Here is a 20,556-nt window from a genome sequence, read left to right as displayed (position 1 = left end):
GACTTCAATATTAGAGAAGAAATGCTTTAATATTATTAAATACATCATAGCAGGTTTTATAGCAAAGTTCGTAATAAAGTTAAATGTTTCAGTATCAAAAAGGCACACACATTGCTTTAATGGTATCTACATGTTATGGATTGTAACGGCCTGTTATGACATCATCTGCTAGGAATTTACTATGAATGCTTGTGGAGAGGGATTCAAAAAGCTCCTTCTAATAAGATGCCACGGAGTGTAACTATATCTAATGACAATTGGTCAATTATAAATAAAGCGCTTTCAAAGGGGACCATTGCTTTAAGCTCTATTAAAACGTTAATGGGGCTTAGCAAGAAGTCTCTGTTTCTTGCTGGCTGTTCTCTCATCTGAAAAGCCACAATCCTATGTGACTCTCTGCAGCTCCCAGGGAATGCACAGTTCAGAAGGCATTTGGAGGTCATTCTGGGTGCAGACGAGATTTTCAGCTCAGTGGCAGGACCTACTCTGGGGTCAGTGCTTGGGACCTGCTTGTGCTTTGGATGGGTCCTAAGTTTTTGAGCTCCTGCTGCCGTTTTATCCTGTTTGTCTCTCTGCCTTTGGATGCCATGGGAAGAATCTGATGGCAATAAAATCATTTTACTTGAAGCTCCTAAAAGAAAAAGTGTCTTGGCTGGTGATGGAGAAGTTGACTGTCCTCAGAAAAGGGCATCTAGAGATGGTGTCTTTGAGTATAACACAGTCCCTGGATTCATTTTCTGTACTATACTTAAAAGATGAGAATTTGAGTGCCTTTAGGTGGAATGTTCCCTCTCCAGTTTACAGTGAGCCTCATCATTTCCTAAGTCTATACCTGTGCTGAAGCAGATTTAGCAGAATGCATGACATACAATTGCCAGTCTCTGAAAACATGCACGTGATGAGCCTGCTGGTCTACCATGCGCAGTTCACCCCTTCACCCTGTGCTCTAGGTTGGACTTGATATTTCTCACCAGCACCTACCACAGCTGGGCTGTGTTCCTCACAAAGGGTTTCTGGTGAAACCAGAGTCATAAAGACCGGATTAAGAGCAAAGTCCAAAGAATCCCAGAATCTAAGAGCTTGCAGAAAACTTAAGAGTTTGGGATACTCCACCCCCTGGATGAGCAACCTGAGACACAGAAAAGGGAAATGCTTTGGAAAGCTCGGCCCTGGAAAGAAAGAGCAGAGACAGAAAACCAGGACTTCTTGACTCCCCAGACTGTGTGCTACAGCCACCACCTCACACAGCTGGCCTGGACGACAGTACTCTGTAAAGCCCTTGCCTGCATTCCTAGAGAGTGTGTCTTTTACAAAGCCATCATCCACTCATGCAAGATGGCACCAGCTGTGCAGCCAGAGCCCTGTTAGGCTGCACCGCTATGTCCGGGGATAGCAAAGTCAAGACCAGTGTGGTCACATGAAATCCACCAGGCTTGAAATAAAAGTGCTTCTCCATCAATGGCAGAGAACGTTGTGCTAGTGACAGATTAAGGTTTTTATTTTTTAAAGATTTTTTTTTTTTTTGAAAGGCAGAGTTACAGAGAGGCAGAGGCAGAGAGAGGTCTTCCATCCTCTGGTTCACTCCCCAGATGGCTGCAATAGCCAGAGCTGTGCCAATCCAAAGCTAGGAGCCAGGAGCCTCTTCCAGGTCTCCCAAGCAGGTGCAGGGGCCCAAGCACCTGGGCTGTCTTCCACTGCTTTCCCAGGCCATAGCAGAGAGCTGGGTCAGAGTGGAGCAGCTGGGACTCAAACTGGCGCCCATATGGGATGCCGGCACTGTAGGTGGCGGCTTTACCCGCTATGCCACAGTGCCCGTCCCAGATTGAGATTTAAAACAAACCTGAAGAGTCAATTGTATACACAGCAAAGGTTGAGTCCAGTTCTTTTCTGGCTTAGAGTATACTGAAACTACCCTTCTGGCCTGTCCTTGGAAGTAGGCAAAAGAGTTGTTGACTCTTTGAGGTTTCTTGGGTCAGGAAGGCTTCCTTCAGGCAAAAATCACCCCAGACCTCAACCTTTCCATCCTCAACTAGACAGAAACATCTAAAATTCTATTCATAGCAATTCACTCCTATGAACTCAATGTTATCTCTTGCAACTTTGTGCTTTGTTAAAAAATTCCTGGAAAGGGGAAATATTCTGGGTTTGGCTGGCTTGAGTGGAAGGGACCGAGGACAGGGAGGATTAGTGAAGGTAGGGGAGAAAATGAAAGAAATGTTGAGGGAAAGACATTGACTAGGGCCGGTGCTGTGGTGTAGTAGCTAAGCCTCCACTTCCGGTACCAAGCAGCAGTTCATGTCCCAGCTGCTCCTCTTCCAATCCGGCTCTCTGCTTTGGTCTGGGAAAGCAGTGGAAGATGGCCCAAATCCTTGGGCCTCTGCACCCATGTGGGATACCTGGAAGAAGCTTCTGCTCCTGGCTTTGGTTTGGCACAGCTCCAGCCATGTGGCCATCTGGGGAGTGAACCAGGGGATGGAAGACAGTCCTCTCCCTCTGCCTCTCCTTCGCTCTCTGTGTAACTCTGACTCTCAAATAAATAAATAAATCTTTAAAAAAGAGTAGTTTCAAGAAAGAGAGTTGGGAGTTGAGAGGGTAAACATCAGATGATCATTTGGCCACAATAAAGGAAGGAACTTATCAAAAGTTTTAAGGACTATAAAAGATAAGAGATTTATCAACAGCAAAAACTGGGCAAGTTGAATGGAGAGAGTGAACTGAAAACGTCTTTGGATAATTTAGAACAAAATGAGCGTATCTTGTTTGATTTTTCTTTTCACTTCGATCATGTGCCATGGTAGAACATTATATACATTCAATGGAATTTTATGTTAGGAAAGTGTTGAATGCATCAACATTCCCACATGGGCCAGTGCTTCATGCATTAGGGCATTTATGGGGTGAGGGTCAGAAATATGTATTAAAAAATTCCTATTTCTTAGTTCATAGTTTTATCTTTCCCATCATTTCTGTTGTGGAGCCAATGTTTTCTCAGGTTTGGAATGCCTTCCTCACGTGTGTGTGTGTGTGTGTGTGTGTATACATAAATTAATGAAACTCTTTCCAGACACATGATTCCAGGAACATTTTATGCCTTTGTTATTAGTCTTTTGATAAAAGTTTCTAATTAAGTCAATATGACACTCAGCCAGAGAACAGAATTACTTCAGAATATTCTACATGTTCCTTTTTTGTAGTACAATTTACCCTGAACACAACACAAAGAAATTAGTTTCAGCTGCCATTAGCAGGATTTAGGTTGGACCGAGAGAATAACTCTGTGACTACAAGAACCTGGCTGAATTGCCATATGGGGAATTAAAAATCTTCATCTCTGGAGAATTCTAGAAAAAGTAAAACAGGCATTCACATATGGAGTCATCTCAGTGAAAATAATCATGTCCCGGAAAATCCTCTCTGCCTCACAAATTTTAATGACCTTCCAGCCTATATGCCTCTACTATCCCATGACTTGGCTCAGAGGGCATGAGCTTTTATGTAGAGCAATGTAGGAGGTTTGGGGCTTCTCTGTCAAAACCTGATTCCCCAACCCCTGAAAACCTATTCCTCACCATCATTGAAGTGGATCCCAAAATTCATATTGTGTCATGTGCTCTTGTTTTGGCCCCATCACCACCCAGGCAAAGGTTCATGAGAATGAGATTCCCACCCAGTCCAAGAGATGCAATTGCATTCTCAACGGCGTTGAGACTCAGCAGAACACCTGTGATTAAAAGCAGTCTTAAAGCCAGACTGTCTGACTTTAAAAGTCAAATCTACCAATTTGCTGATGTGAACTTAGACAAATAGGTTAATTTCTCTGCCTCAATTTAAACATCTGTAAGATGGGTATAAACCTTGTAGGTTAGATGGGAGGATTAAATGAGTTAATACAGCATGTAAATTGCTTAGAGTCTGGAACGTGGTGAGCACTCTCTAAGAGTTGGCTAATTTGTGATCTTGGCTAATCACTTGAATGTCTTAGACTGAAGGCATCACTGTGAAATGATTATCTGTGACCTTGGGCCTGAATGAGGAGAGAGTCAGTCTTCAGGATGGGATGAAAGAGGCAGATAGGTTGAGATGATAAAGCAGAAAAGCAGCAAGGCAAACAGACATCCAGGGCCGCTGCGTTAGTTTATCATTGTTTTCTGGCTCCTGGTTCTGAGCTCTCCTAAGACTGACTTCACTTTGATTGGTTGCATTCAATGAGATTCTCCTGTGTCTTTATGAGACATGTTGCTTTTTGATTGACAATAGTTTCAGTAAGCTTCCATTACTTGCTAGGAGGATTAGGCATAGCCTCAGTTCAACTTGAACACAAATTTCCAAGAAACCAGAATAAAAAAGAAGACTTCAAGGGAAAGACATCGTGTATTCTATTTCTTTTATTTATTTATTTTTGACAGGCAGAGTGGACAGTGAGAGAGACAGAGAGAAAGGTCTTCCTTTATCGTTCGTTCATCCCCCAAGTGGCCACTACGGCCTGCGCGTTGCGGCTGGCGCGCTGCACTGATGCGAAGCCAGGAGCCAGGTGCTTTCTCCTTGTCTCCCATGTGGGTGCAGGGCCCAAGCACCTGAGCCATCCTTCACTGCACTCCAGGGCCACAGCAGAGAGCTGGACTGGAAGAGGGGCAACTGGGATAGAATCCGGCGCCCCAACCAGGACTAGAACCCGGGGTGCCAGTGCCGCAGGCGGAGGATTAGCCAAGTGAGCCGTGGCGCCAGCCCTCAATTTCTTTTAGGGTGACTTCCTCTTAGAAAAAGAGATGCCACCGTTTTTATTTATTTATTTTTTTTTCAAAGAACGTTCATACTCTCCATCAACTTCCAAACTGAGGGGCTTACTCAACAACAGAAACTCACTTTTCTTCAGTTGCATTTGGCAGTCTAAAAAATAGTGCCCTCTTCTGTCTCTGATGCTGAGAGCCCGGGCAGCCGTAGGATGCAAAGCTCACACATTATTTGGTATTTTCCACTGCCAAATCCAAGTCCACACACTCAACCTGTTAAATCCTTTGACTTCAGTCATGAAAAATGACACACATTACCATGCCTCATAACACATCTTCTAAAACCTTTCCAAATAACCAGCCGGCGGGCAGGGCTGCCAGCCTCGCCACAGACACCATCATTTTTTCCCTTCCCTGTCTGGCTCTGAGTTTTTGGAACAGAGATGAAACTTAACCTTCCTAAACAAAGACCGTTTACTAGGCAACTTAGCGCCAGTAATTAGCTCACACACCATAAGGTGGCACAGAGCGGTTTGCAGATCTCTTCCAAGTTTAGACTTTTTTTCCTTCTAGAAATTCACCCTTTTCTCCAAGAACCCACAATCATTTACCGCTGAATGAAGGAAATGCACTTATTATAAGAGTGAAATGTTTAAAACCTCTTTCAAGGATAGTCAGACAACCTCATAAATCGTGTTCTCCACACTGGCGATTTAGGGATGGGAAGGTCATGTGTTGACATATTTAGAAGCCATCGGGTGCTGTGGTTTCACAGTTAGGAGGGAGACTCAAGCTTGTTGAAGTTGGAGCTTACTTGTATTTTTATTTATTGAATTAATGAAATCTTGGCAACAAATGTTGTTTTACTCCAGACAAGATGTGATACTTTTTTCTTTGTCCCCACCCACCACGTTTCCTTCTCTGCCCCTCCCAAATGATACTTTTCTATTTTTTAATTAATTAACTTATTTTTAAAGAATACAACTTTTATAAGTACAAATTTAGGAATATAGTGATTCTTTCCACCATACCTGCCCTCCCACCCATACTCCCACCCCTCCTCATTCTCTTTCTCCCCTTCCCAGTACCATTCTCCATTAAGATTCATTTTCAATGAACTTTGTACACAGAAGACCAACACTATACTGAGTAAAGAGTTCAACAGTTTTCACACACACACACATACACACAAAGTATTTGAGAACTATCTTTACAGTTAACTCATAATACAACTCTTTGAGGACAGAGGTCCTTCATGGGTAGTTAGTGCACAGTGACTCCTGTTGTTAATTTAACACTTAAAACACTCTTATGTTTGATGTCAGTGACCACCTAAGGCTCTTGAGATGAGCTGCCTAGGCTGTGGAAGCTTTTTGAGTCCACAAACTCCATCAGTATTTAGGCAAGGCCATGAGCAAAGTAGAAGTTCTCTCCTCCCTTTGGAGGAAAGTACATCCTTCTTTGATGGCCACTTCTTTCCACTGTGGTCTCTCTCACAGAGATCCTTTATGTAGAATATTTTTTGCCACAGTGTCTTGGCTTTCTATGCCTGAAATGCTCTGACAGGCTTTTCAGCCAGACCAGGAAGCTTAAGGGCTGATTCTGAGGTCGGAGTGTTACTTTTCTACATGATCCAAACACTGGAAAAGCTTCCTGGGGGGCCACACTGAACCTTAATAAAATGAAGCTGAAACAATCAATACATGGAAGTGTGGCTTCCATGAAAACTGACATTTAGGTGTTAGAAGAAGAAAGAAACAGCCTTAAAGTAAATATTTTAAATGTGTTTACAAGGCTGCTGGATTTAAAGTATTTGCACTTTTATCAGTCTATATGTCAGCCTGACTGGTAATTCTCAGAAGCCATAGAGCACCAAAATCCAAAATCCAGCTAGCTTAGCTCAGGGTACTTCCTCACGTTTGGTGAAGTTCCTACCATGGTTTAGTATAGAGATTTTTTTTCAACCTTAACTATAAACTAGAATTTCCTGGTTAGCTTTTGAATGTCCCCAGGTTTCTGTACTTCTGAAAAGCTCCCCACTGTGTATCAGTTATTGTGCTATTAACACCTCCAGTTTAAAATTGGAAATAGTGGGAGTAGTCATCAGAACATGTCCAAAACAATGAAGAGAGAGAGAGAAGGAGGGAGGAAGGAAGAAAAGTATCATTGTATTGTTCAAATTGTATCTACAAACTAGATTGAATCTATTATCTTTGTATTAGTATCACATTAACATGAGAATTGTGTTGTAATTATCATGTGTTTGCTGTAACCATGAGCATATAATGTACTAATGAATTGCTTAAAAATACATTTCAAAATACAAAAAGCAAAAACAAGCGGCTAGCATTGTGGCCTAGCAGATTAAGCCTCTGCCTCTGACACCAGCATCCCATATGGGTTTGAGACCTGGCTGCTGCTCTTCCAATCCAGCTCCCTGATAATGGCCCTGGAAAAGCAGTAGGAGATGGCCCAAATACTTGGGTTCCTACACCCACGTAGGATGTCTGGAATAATCTCTGGGCTCCTAGCTTCTGCCTGGCCTGGCCACAGCCGTTGTGGCCATTTGCAGGGTGAACCAATGGGTGGAATTTCTTTCTCTCTCTCTCTCTCTCTCTCTCTGTCTCCCCCTTTACCCCCTTCCTTCCCTCTCTCCTCCTCTCTCTGTACTCAAGTAAATCCTAAACACAACAAAAGAACTTGGGTTTGGAGGCCCCCTCACCAAAGCTGTAGCTTCAGGCTCTGGATGTGGCAAACCCCTGTTAACCAATAGGAAGGCAGCTAGGGAAGAGTTCTCCCAACCACATTCTTTTCTCCATCACCTCCCTTCCTGCTGGTGCTGCTCACTGGCCAAAACCAGATAAGCTGGAAGCTAAGGACTCTTTTTTCTTGTAATGCAGTCCATGGAAGTCAACTCTCCTCCTCCATCCCTAGAAGAACACAGGATAAAAAGAGTGGAGATCAGGTATGGGGAACAGGAGAAGTCCAGCCCCTCAAAGAAAGTCTCCTATAATCTGATTTTCTGCTCTGCAGTGAAAGTCATTGCTGTGCAAGTCAGAAGCCTCAGGTTCTAGTTCTGGTTCTCTGTGACTTTGGACAAGTGCAGTCACTTATCTGAGTGTGTTTTCTCTGTTGAAATACCAGGCACTGGACTGGTTCAGTGTTTTCTGAAGTGTCTTTCTAGTGCTTACTCATACACCTCAGGGGCTATTGGGCATGGGAAGATTGAGAGACCACACAGTGAGTTCTAGTCTCATTCCCCAAAGTAGTCCATAGTAAGAAAATGAATTGTGAGCTATCTTTCTTTAGGAAATGTAAAGTTATTTCTCTCATGTTCACTGTATAAACTTTTTTGTTTTTAATATTTATTTACTTATCTGAAAGTTGGAGTTACACTGAGAGAGAAGAAGAGGCAGAGAGAAAGAGGTCTTCCATCCGCTGGTTCACTCCCCAACTGGCCACAATGGCTGGAGCTGTGCCTGTGCAGAGCCAGGGGTGAGGAGCTTCTTCTGGGTCTCCCATGCAGGTGCAGGGGCCCAACACTTGTACCATCTTCTACTGCTTTCCCAAGCCATAGCAGAGAGCTGGATCAGAAGTGGGGCAGCCAGTACTTGAATAAGCACCCACATGGGATGCTGGCACTGCAGGCAGCAGCTTTACCCGCTTCGCCACAGCGCTGGCCTTGTCACTGTATATACTTTTAAGACACTGAACATCTCTACCAGTGTGTACGTTCATAACAAAGTAAGGAATGATAGGTGTGAATATTTCTAAATGTAAATACAATTGTAGGGTGTGTATGTATTCTTATATTAGAGAATAGAAAGGGGAACATATTTAGAGTTGAGAGCATTGGGTTTAAAGAGATTAACTTTGATTTTCTCATGCTTAAAAAGTAAATACAATGGTGTTGTCACAGTTCAAATCTAGGTTTTTTTCTTATTTCAAAACCAGTGCCATGAAAAAACATGAAAACTGAAAAATAAATACAAGCATACTTCAGAAAGTTCATGGAAAATGAATTTAGAAGATAAGTATATCTTGGGGTAAAAATGTTGACATCCATGTATAGGTTTTTTCTCATACACATTTTCTATGAAGTTTTTGAAGATCCCTGTTATATACATCTATCTGTCTATATGCGTGCACACATGTATTTGCATATTTATACATATATTTGTAGTATGGCTCAGATCTACTTCATTCCCATTGCATTTCCCTGGGTTGGAGAGTCTGTCCTTCTGCGGACTGTCCTTGCCAGGCTTCAATTCATCTTCTGATATCTTTCAACAGAGTACAAAAGACAGACCATGTGGCGATGAGCAAAACCGATTATGGCTGGATTTATGCAACATTTGAAACAGCTATCAGTCCCCATTTTTCCCAATCCACAAAAAGGAAAGGTTTTATTTTAATAATAGGTAAAGATGCAGCTTTTGAGGATTTATTCTCTCACCCCGCGACTGCCAGGTTTTTCTCAATGGGAAATTGAGCTTTTGAAGCCTCCTTCAGAGGTTCATATGTGCACAGTTCAGAGAAGACAGAGGTCAGGAAGGACAAGACATCACAGAGGCTGGGGGACTTGAAGGGGTCTTGCAGGATGGCGATGAGAATTTCCACATCCATTCTGTGTAAAGTTCTATAAGGCCAGTCCTCATTCCTCTCAGGAAATATCAAATATAACCTTAGAAATGGAGAGTTTGGGAGGTGTTTTTCCTGTGCTTTTAAATGACTGGATCCCAAATACCTCATTCAACAAATACTGGTGCATGAATAAATATGTGTCACGCTAGGTGATTAGTGATGGGTACTTGTGATTGAAAAAATACATTTTATAAATAAATAATAAAACACAATGAGATGATTGGCACAATGTGGACTTGATATAAAGAATGCTAGGAGTAGAGAACAAATTCTTATTACTGCCTGGGGTGGTGAGAGACATTTTCCTGAGAAGGAATGCTTTGACCCAAGACTTGAAAGATGAGTCAGATTTTGCCTCATGGATGATGAGGCAAAGGAAGTAGTATACGTAAAGGCACAGAGGTATGAAATGGGACAGGTGATCTAAAGAATAACAAGTGGCTTAATGTGTCTACAATGCAAGATACAAGTAGGGCAGCTGTGGGAGCAAGGCTGGCTCAGTAGGCAGCAGGCAGATCAGGATGGTTTTAATTGGCAAGTTGAGGAATCTATATTTTATCCAATATTTTCCATGGTTTTGAAATAATTTTACACGTATGCCCAAGGACACACAAATGCTACATCTACATGAGACTGTGCTAAACATAGCACATATTCTCAGAGTACCAATTTTATTGGAAATAATAGGGAGATTTTTAAAAATGTATTTATTGTTCCATGTGCCATCTTTTCAGGAAAGCTGGGAAGTCAAAACATTTTTATGTGGTGGTTAACTGGAAATTTTTATATTTTATATCACAAAGAACCTAGTAGGATTAGTCCTATAGTTTAACCATGATAATGAGGTAAAAATGAAGTATACTAATATCTATGTGTTTGTCCCAGGATGTCTTGGTTTGGGATTCCTTGGAGAACAGTTGAGACTTGCAGAGATAGTGTGTTCAATTAGGAATTTATTTTAATTTTATTTATTTACTTTATATTATTTTAAAGGCAGACAGGCAGAGGTCACAAATCCACTGGTTCACTTCTCAATAGCCTGCAGCTGCTGGGGCTTGACTAGACCTAAGAGAGAAGCCTGGAATTCAGTTCAAATCTCCCACATGGGTGGCAAGGGCCAACTACTTGAGCCATCACCTGCTGCTTCCCAGGGTGTGCATTAGCAGAAAATTGGAACAGGGAACAGAGCTGGGATTCAAACTCAGACATGGACTGTGGCCATCGCAAGCATCAGGCCAAATGCTTGCCCTCAAATTAGCAATTTTAAAAGGAAATTTGTATAAAGAAAAATGCTTAGGCTTTTAAGTTACTCAACCTCTATATTTGTATTTTACCAAAGATTTTATCAAACTGTAATGACTTACAGTTCCACTTGAGTGAAAATGACTTCCCTAAGAATTCAGATGTCCCACAGGATGAATTAGCAAAAGTTGTAAGCAATTTTAATGACACTCTTTATATTTTTCAAGGATAGTAATTTCAAATAGTTTTTAGCATAAAATGTAAGTTGGAATCAAGGAAAAATGTGTAAAATAATGAGTGAAATTCATTTAGAATTATGAGAGACTCTCTGAAGCACTACACAAGGAATTTGACAATGAAGAAAATAACAGTAATCCAAAAAGTAGAATATGTACTTATATGATTTCTTAAAATGATGGATTTACTGTTGTGAAGATAAAGATTAGCATCCATCTTGATATTTCTTAAATAGAAAGGCATCAATTAGATATCAGGACAAAGTAGCTCTTAAGGAAACATAGAAAAAGAGATACTGAAGTGCATCAGGAAGCTCTATCAGCAATGAGTGTATGTATCTCTAACACATACAAATGACACAGGACAGAATCGTAAGAGAATTAGATTGAGTAGTACTGAGAGATTTTCACTCATTCTGAGAGACAGATATATTAAGCATAATAAGAACAGGTAATAATATAGAACATGGAAAAACATTAATAATCTCAAATTTTGTATCTGTATATCTTTATACAAAATGAATAAAGAAAGCACATTCTGTAAGGGAACATTCACATAAAACATTCACAAAATTAGAATTCCTATGAAAATCAACCAAATTCTAGGTTGAGTAACATCATAATGACTTAAGTTTACAGTGTGAAAATATTTAAGAAACAACAATGAATAACGAGCATTTTAATAAAAAAGATTGATCTATCTTGACAATAAAAATACACAATTGAATATTCCTGGTGAAAATGTTATAAGGAAAATTGTGAAATATCTGAAACTGAATAAAATGAAAACAATACATATAACTTGGATATATTATCTAAAGTAGTATTTGAGATAAAATGTATAACTTCAAATATGTCTACCAGATTCAAAGAAATTTAATTCAAGAGTGTAGCCATTTAATTATAAAACATAGAAAACTTATTCATTTACAGAATTCATGAAAAACCTAAAGTGCAAAAATTGAAGACAAATATACAAAAAATAAATTAGTAGTTAGAGATTTATATATATCATACATATATATCTATGCCCAAAGGCATAGATAACTTTTTAGGACATTTCTTTCATATTTTTGGGCAGTAAGTAGCTTTATTAATATATAGGAGTGAAATTGATATTTTGAGGTTCTATGATTTTTTTACAGCCTTTGTCTCTACTGTTGAGGAACTGTGTTTTTTTTTCTTCTTCCTATTTGTTGAACTATTTACTTAATGTAGGGTTAATCTTATGAGTATAAAGTAAACTGAAAGTAGATCATTGTAAAAATTAGGAGAGGAGATAAGAGAGGAAGGAGGAGTAAGGGCGGAAGTGTGGGCAGGAGGGAGAGAGGGTGGGAAGTACCACTATGTTCCTAAATCTGTGTCTATGAAGTACATGACATTTATTTACTTTAAATAAAAAATAATTTAAAAAGAAAAAAATATTTCACAAAATAAGGAGAGAAGGAAAACTGTCCAGTTCATTTTGGAGGCTAATGTAATCTTAGTTCCACAAGAGAATTAAGAAAGCATTTCTTTACATTATATGTGAAATTCTCTTAAAAAGCAATTAAATCTAAGCATGTATTAAAAATAATTCATTTTGTTCAAATACATTCACCCATGAATGAACAATGATTTAGCCTAAGAAAAATCTATCAATGTAATGTAATACAGTAGTCAATTAAAGGAGAAAATTGCATGATTATGTCAACTGATATAAAAAGCATTTATTGAAATTCAACAACATATTTATGGCTATTTTTAAGAAGTCCTTAAAAACTAACAGAAACTCCCACTTTGATCTATGACAGAGTATGAGGGATTGAAAGTACCCTCCCACATTAAATGACTAGTGAAATCAGACAAAACATGAAACAGTGGTTTTTATGCAGTGGGAAAGAGGCAGTACATACTTCTGATATCTGAGAGAAGAGGAAGAAACAGTCTTTCCATGAGGTAGATTCCAGGTTTCCACATCGGGAGAGAAACTCAAAAGGAACCCAATAGTCTTCTTGAGTTGAAGAGACAGAAGTCATGGTTCAGGGGTGCTTAAAATATCTAGAATTTTCATAGCAGAATAATGAAGAGGATACTGTGTCAGAGAGAGGGAGAAGATAGAAATATCTGCAGAAGATTTCTTCAGGTTTGGATAACTGCTGGTCTGTGTGTGTCAGAGCTGAAACTGTCAGGGAAAGAACCACTAGAAACATGGAGGTAGAGCAAGCCCCAGAGCTCAGGCAGAGCCCCATCAGTCTGTATGTCTAAACAAAGGATGGCAAGGTCTTATAATGCATAGGGTATTGGGTGGAGCACTCAATAAGACATTGCTTTAGTAGAGGGGCTACATTAGCCTGAGATTAAAAAGTGCTCTAGGTCTGCCTTATCAAAGTTCTAAGAAAAACCTCAAAATAATCCAGCAGATTCCTATTAACTGCACACAAGAACAAAAACCAACATTATATAAAAGAAGTCAATAAAATTCAATAATCAACATTTAGAAACCAACAAAAATATCCTGTGTGTATTTACCCAGGAAAAGTGAAAATGTATGTCTACACAGAAATTCATGTACCCAAACATTCAATGAACTTTACTTGTGATGGCTAAAAACTGAAGAAAGGAAAGATCCAAATATCCATTAATGTGGTCAATGTATAAACAGAGGAAAGTATGGCTATACAATGGACTGTTACATAGCAATAAAAAGCAATATAATATGGATACATACAGCAATAGTGAACACATTTCCAAAGCATTATGATGAAGGGAGCCAGACATAGGCTACATACCACATGATTTCATTTATATGAAATTGTAGAAAAGGCAAAAGCATAGTAACAAAAATATGATCAGTAGCTTCTGGGGCCCAACAGCTGTGGAAACGGATTGAGTGCAGAAAATACACCAAGAACTGCTAGGGGTATGCCAGTGCTTCTATTTTGCAATTGTGATTATAGATACATTGCAGTGTGCATTTGTCGAAACTCATCAAAGTGTATAAATTTAAAGTTACTGTGTGTGAAAAAGAAGCACAAAAACATGACCCTTATCCAGAACAAATCCAGGAATAGTGGAGGTGATGGACCTAACAGACGAAGACTTTACAATAAAATGGATGCAAATGGAAGCCATTATACTTAGTGAAATAAGCCAGTCCCAAAAAACAAATACTATATGTTTTCCCTGATCTGCAGAAACTAATAAAGTATCTAAAAGGTAATCTATAGGAGTGAAATTGAAACTTGGAGATTCAGTGTTTTTTTTTTCCATTTCCCAGCTTTATTAACAATATACAACATTCAACAACCAGCATATGGCTACTTTATTTTTTTATTTTTTGTTACCATTCTTTTTTTAAAACTTTTATTTAACAAATATAAATTTCCAAAGTACAGCATATAGATTACAGTGGCTTCCCCCCCCATAACTTCCCTCCCACCCACAACCCTCCCATCTACTGCTCCCTCTCCCATCCCATTCACATCAAGATTCATTTTCAATTATCTTTACATACAGAAGATCAATTTAGTATATACTAAGTAAAGATTTCAACAGTTTGCACCCACACAGAAACACAAAGTATAAAGTACTGTTTGAGTACAAGTTATAGCATTAATTCACATTGTACAACGCATTAAGGACAGAGATCCTACATGAGGAGTAAGTGCACAGTGACTCCTGTTGTTGACTTAACAAATTGACACTCTTGTTTATGGTGTCAGTAATCACCCTAGGCTCTTTTCATGAGTTTCCAAGGCTATGGAAGCCTTTTGAGTTCACTGACTCCGATCTTATTTAGATAAGGTCATAGTCAAAGTGGAAGTTCTCTCCTCCCTTCAGAGAAAGGTACCTCCTTCTTTGATGGCCCGTTCTTTCCATTGGGATCTCACTTGCAGAGATCTTTCATTTAGGGTTTTGTTTTTTTTTTTCCAGAGTGTCTTGGCTTTCCATGCCTAAAATACTCTCATGGGCTTTTTAGCCAGATCCGAATGCCTTAAGGGCTGATTCTGAGGCCAAAGTGCTCTTTAGGACATCTGCCTATATCTCTGATGAACATGTATGCAAAAGTCCTCATCAAAATTCTAGATAATTGAGTGCAACAACACATCAGAAAGATCATTCACACAGACCAAGTGGGATTTATCCTTGATATGCAGGGATGAGTCAACATACAGAAATCAATAAACATTATCAAACTGAAGAATAAAAACCATAGGATTATCTCAATAGATGCAGATATATCAACTGATAAAATACAACATCCTTTCATGACAAAAACCTTAAGCAAGTTGGATGTAAAAAGAACATCCCTCAATATAACCAAGGCAATTTATGACAAACCCTCAGCCAGTATCTTTTTGAATGGCAGAAAAATTGGAAGCATTCCCACTAAGATCTGAACCAAGCAAGGATATACACCCTCACCATTGCTATTCAATATAGTCCTGGAAATTTTAGCCAGAGCCATTATGCAAGAAAAATAAATCAAAGGTATACAAATCAGAAAGGAGGAATTCAAAGTATCCCTAGTTGCAGATGAAATGATTCTATTTATAGGGGAGCCAAAAGATTACACTGAGAGAATATTGGAACTCACAAGATTTTGGTAAAGTGGAAGGATATAAAATGGACCACAAAAATCAGTAGCCTTTGTATACACAGACAATGCCATGCCTGAGAAAGAACTTTAAGATTGTTCCCATTCACAACAGTTACAAAAAGATTAAATACCTTGGAATAAATGTAACCAAGGAGGTGAAAGATCTCTATGATTAAAATTACTAAACATCTTCCAACTTTGTGGATTGGAAGAATTAATTTCATGAAGACACCCACACTGCTGAGAGCAATTTACAGATTCAGTGCAGTCTCAATCAAAGAACCAACGACATTCTCAGGTCTAGAAAAACAAAAAGTGCTAAAAGTCATACGGAAACACAAGGGATCCAGGATAGCTAAAGTAATCTTAAGCAAGCAAACAAACAAACAAACAAAAGCCTTTCAAGAGATACTACAGGCAGTTTTAACTAAAACAGCCTGGTACTGGCACAAAAGTAGACATGTAGACCACTGTAACAGATTAGAAACTCCAGAAATCAATCCACACATCTACAATTAAGTAATCTTTAACAATGGAGCTAAAATCAATCGCTGGAGAAAGGATGGTCTCTTCAAGAAATGGTGCTTTGAAAATTGGATCCCTGCATGCAGAAGTATGAAACAGGACCCCTACCTTGCAACTCATACAAAAATCAACTCAAAATGGATCAGGGGTCTAAATCCATGACCTTATACCATCAAATTACTAAAGGAGAACATTGGTAAAACTCTGCAAGACATTGGCATAGGCAAAGATTTCTTGGAAAAGACCCCAGAAACACAGGCAATTAAAATCAAAATAGACAAATGGGTTACATCAAGCTGAGAAGCTTCTGCACTGCAAAGGAAACATTCAGCAAAGTGAAGAGGCAACTGATGAAATAGGAGAAAATATTGCAAACTATGCAACTGATAAAGGATTAATATCTAGAATCTTTAAAGAGCTCAAGAAACTCTACAACAGCAAAACAAACAAACCAGTTAAGAAATCATTAAAGGACTTAAACAGGCATTTTTCAAGAGAGAAAATCCAAATGACCAACAAACACGTGAAAAAATGCTCAGGATCACCAGCCATCAGGAAAATGCAAATCAAAACCACAATGAGATTTCACCTCACCCCTGTTAGAATGGCTCTCATACACAAATCAACAAATAATAAATACTGGTGAGAATGTAAAGGAAAAGGTACCTTAATCCACTGTTGGTGGAAATGTAAACTGGTACAGCCATTGTGGTAGACAGTATGGAAATACCTCAGAAAGCTGAAAATAGATCTCCCATATGACCCAGCCCTGAGAATTTACCCAAAGGAAATGAAATCAGCATATGAAAGAGTGATCTGGACTCTCGTGTTTATTGCAGCTAAATTCACAGTAGCTGAAGAATGAAATCAACCCAGATTTCTATCAACCAATGACTGGATAAAGAAATTCATTATATGTGTTATATAATATATTAATCTATAAAATAAATAAATATATAACATATATATATAAAATGAAATACCACTGAACTGTAAAAAAATGAAAGCCTATCTTATATATTTATTATAATATATTATATATTAGTATATATAATATAAATGTATTATATCTTAATATGTTATGCTTACTATATGTTATAATATACTATATATAATAAATATAAATATATATTTAACTTTTATTCAATGAATATAAATTTCCAAAGTACAGCTTATGGATTACAATGCCCCCCCATAACTTCCCTCCCACCCGCAACCCTCCCTTTTCCCTCTCCCTCCCCCCTTCCATTCACATCAAGATTCATTTTCAATTCTCTTTATATACAGAAGATCAGTTTAGCATATATTAAGTAAAGATTTATATATATATATCATATATATATATAAAATGAAATACCACTCAGCTGTAAAAAAATGAAAGCCTGTCTTGCAACAAAATGGATGTAACTGGAAACCATTATACTTAGTAAAATAAGACAGTCTCAATAAGACAAATATTGTTTGTTTTCCCTGATCTGTGGTAACTAATAGAGCACCAAAAATATAATATATAGGAATGAAATTGTCATTTTGAGACTCAATGATTGTTTACAGCTCTTGTCTCTACTGTTGACAAACTGTGTTTTTTCTTCTTACTATTTGTTGAACTGTTTACTTGGTATAGGATTAATCCTATGAGTATAAAGTAAACAAAGTAGATCATTGTACAAACTAAAAGAGGGAATAAGAGAGGAAGGAGGAATAAAGGTAGGAATCACTGTATTCCTAAATCTGTAAATATGAAATCTGTAAATATGAAATAACATTGGGGGAAGAAAACTGCAAGTCAGGTTAAACATTGATCATCAGTGTAATTCACCATATCAATAGATTAAAGAATAAAAAACCATATTTAGCAATTCAACATTTGTTCATGATAAAATCTCTCACCAAACTAGTACAGAAGAGAACTCTCTTTTTAAATTATATATTTATGATTTTATTTGAAAGGCAAAGAGATGGAGAGAGACAAAGAAACATCTTTCATACTTTGGTTCACTCTCTAAATGCCAGCAACAGACAAGGCTGGTCCAAGCAGAAGCAAAGAGCTGGGAACCCCATCTGGGTCTCCCACAAAAAAAAGGAGAATCTAAGTACTTAAGTCATCACATGGTGCCTCCCAGGGTATGCATTAGTAAGAAGCTGGAATGGAGAGAGCCAGGACTTGCACCCAGGCATTTAATTATAGTATGCATGCATCCCCAACATCAGTTTAATTACTCTACCAAATATTTACCCCAAGGAACTTCTTCAACCTGATAAAGAACATCTACCCAAAAACAAAATCACATCCCTGTAGATAGTATGCTTGAATGCTTTATCCCTAAGGTTGGCAACAAGGCACAAATTTCCTTTCCTTTTTACAGCTTTATTTATGGGTGTGGAAGAGAGGTTCAAAATAGTAAAATTAGTAAGTAAAAATAAATGATATTGCAGAGGAATAATTAAAATGATCTTTATCTGTAAGTGATATGATAGTCAATGTAGAAAATTCTAAAGAATCTTCAAAAACCTTCTTGAACCTAGTAAGTGCACAAAGTTCATCAGATAAAAAAGTAGATACAAAAAATCAATTTGTATTTTAGATACTAATAATGAACAGTAAAATTGATATTGAAAGAACTATTTTAAATTGCAGTAAAACTATGAAACATTTTAGAATATATTTAATGAGTTATCTGAAAAAATCTGTGTATTGAAAACTACAAAACATTGATGAGAAATATTCAAGAATGCCTAAGTAAATGCAATAAAATAGTATGTTCATGGGTTAGATGACCAATATCTTGAAGATATCAATTCTTTCTAAATTGACCCATAGATTTAATACAATCCCAAGCAAAATCATGGTAGGTTCTTCTGTACAAGTGTAAATTCATCATATGTAAATATAGAGAATCTAGAAGATTAAAAAAAATTTAAAGGGAAAAAATATAGTATTTCAGGACTCTGTAAAGCAGCAGTAATAGTAATAAAGAAAACTTGGAAATTTCCAAGGATGGATATTTAGAAAAACACAACCAATAGTTACATTTTTAGAAATTTTAGAAATGAGCATATACATAAATGATTATCTGATTTTAGGAAAGAGCCTAAGGTAGTTTATTGAGGAAATGATTATCTTTTAAATCAATTGACTATACTGGTGAACAATTGAACATACATATGTAAAAACCTCAACTTTTCATAACACAAGCAAGAATTTAATAAAAATGGACTATATACCTAAATGTAACACCTAACATGTAAAGCTTACTGAGGAAAATACAGGCAAATTTATATTTTTTTTACTTTCAGTTAGGCAAAGATCTATTTTAGATAGGACATTAAACCATGAGGCATAAAGGACAAAACTGATAGCTGGGCTTCATAAAATTTAAAAAGCTATGGAAGAAAAGGAAACAGAAAAAAAAATAATATTAAGGTGAAGGTTAAAATTTCAAATATGTAATATGGTCTGTAAGAGCTCACTAAGAAGCTGTTTAGGTAAAGACTTGGGGCAGATGAGTGGAGTTGGCCACGGAGATATCTACAGGAGGAATGGTCCTTACAAAACAGCATGGAAAAGATTGCTGTAACAGAGAATTCCGGGCACATTTAAAAACTGTATTGAAGGAAAACGTAGCTAGAGCAGGGTGAGCAAGGCAGAGGTGTCTTAGGTGATGATGTCAGAGAGGCAATGTGTGAGTGGCAGATCAGTATGGCCAATGTGGAGCCTTGGGCTTTTCTTCTGAAAAACATGGAAGTCATTGTTAAAGATCTGGCAAGAAAGAGTCGGGCTGCTGTGATGAGCATGGACTGCAGGTGTCAGGGTCCAAGTCAGGGAGGTGACTTAGAGACTTTGGCAATCACGGTCATCGAGACCAAAGATAATGGTACAAAGGGAGTTGCAGTGTAAGTGGTAAAAATGTTCACATTCTGCATATATTTTGAAGGGAATTGTCAACAGGATTCCCTACTCAAACAAAAGTGGCGATGAGAAAAAGAGAGCATTGAGCATCCGGAAGATTGGAATTTCTGAGATTGGGGGCTGTGGGGAGAACAGAAGTTCACTTGAGCTGTGAAAGCTGTATGTGTAGTAGATTTGCAGGTGGAGATGTCAAGTAGGCAGTTCGATATATGAATCTGGAGTTCAGGGAAGAGGTCTGGGCTGGAGATACACATTTTCCACTAGTTAGCACTTTCTGGTATTTAAAGCCATAATTCAGGATGAAATCACCAGAGGAGTGAGCAGAGATAGAAAATAAGGACTGAGCCTCCTTGGGTTGACAGCGAACTGTCCTCTGCAGGATCCTATTCACGTGTTAATTCTGTTCCAAGTCCTGAGTAACACACTGTGCTCTTTGTTGATGGAAACAAGCATGGTGGATGATACTGCAGATGCTGGGCACCAGACTGCAGACTCAGTCCATTCCTGCTTTATGTTCTAACAATATCAAGGATGGTCACAGAAGAGTGGTTTTGTACTGTATCCTCTCTGCCATGTACCGTGCTCTGCACATCTTTTTGTCTATAATGACTGACAAAGGAATGCAAGTGTTGACACTGGGCCTCCAGAAAAGACACCAAGTCAGACTGTCATTCTGAGCATTAGATG

This window comes from Oryctolagus cuniculus, chromosome 2 (genome assembly GCF_964237555.1).
Source record: "Oryctolagus cuniculus chromosome 2, mOryCun1.1, whole genome shotgun sequence".
In the NCBI taxonomy this organism is placed as follows: Eukaryota; Metazoa; Chordata; class Mammalia; order Lagomorpha; family Leporidae; genus Oryctolagus; species Oryctolagus cuniculus.
The sequence above is the reverse complement of the archived record's forward strand: the minus strand, read 5'-3'. Positions refer to the sequence as shown.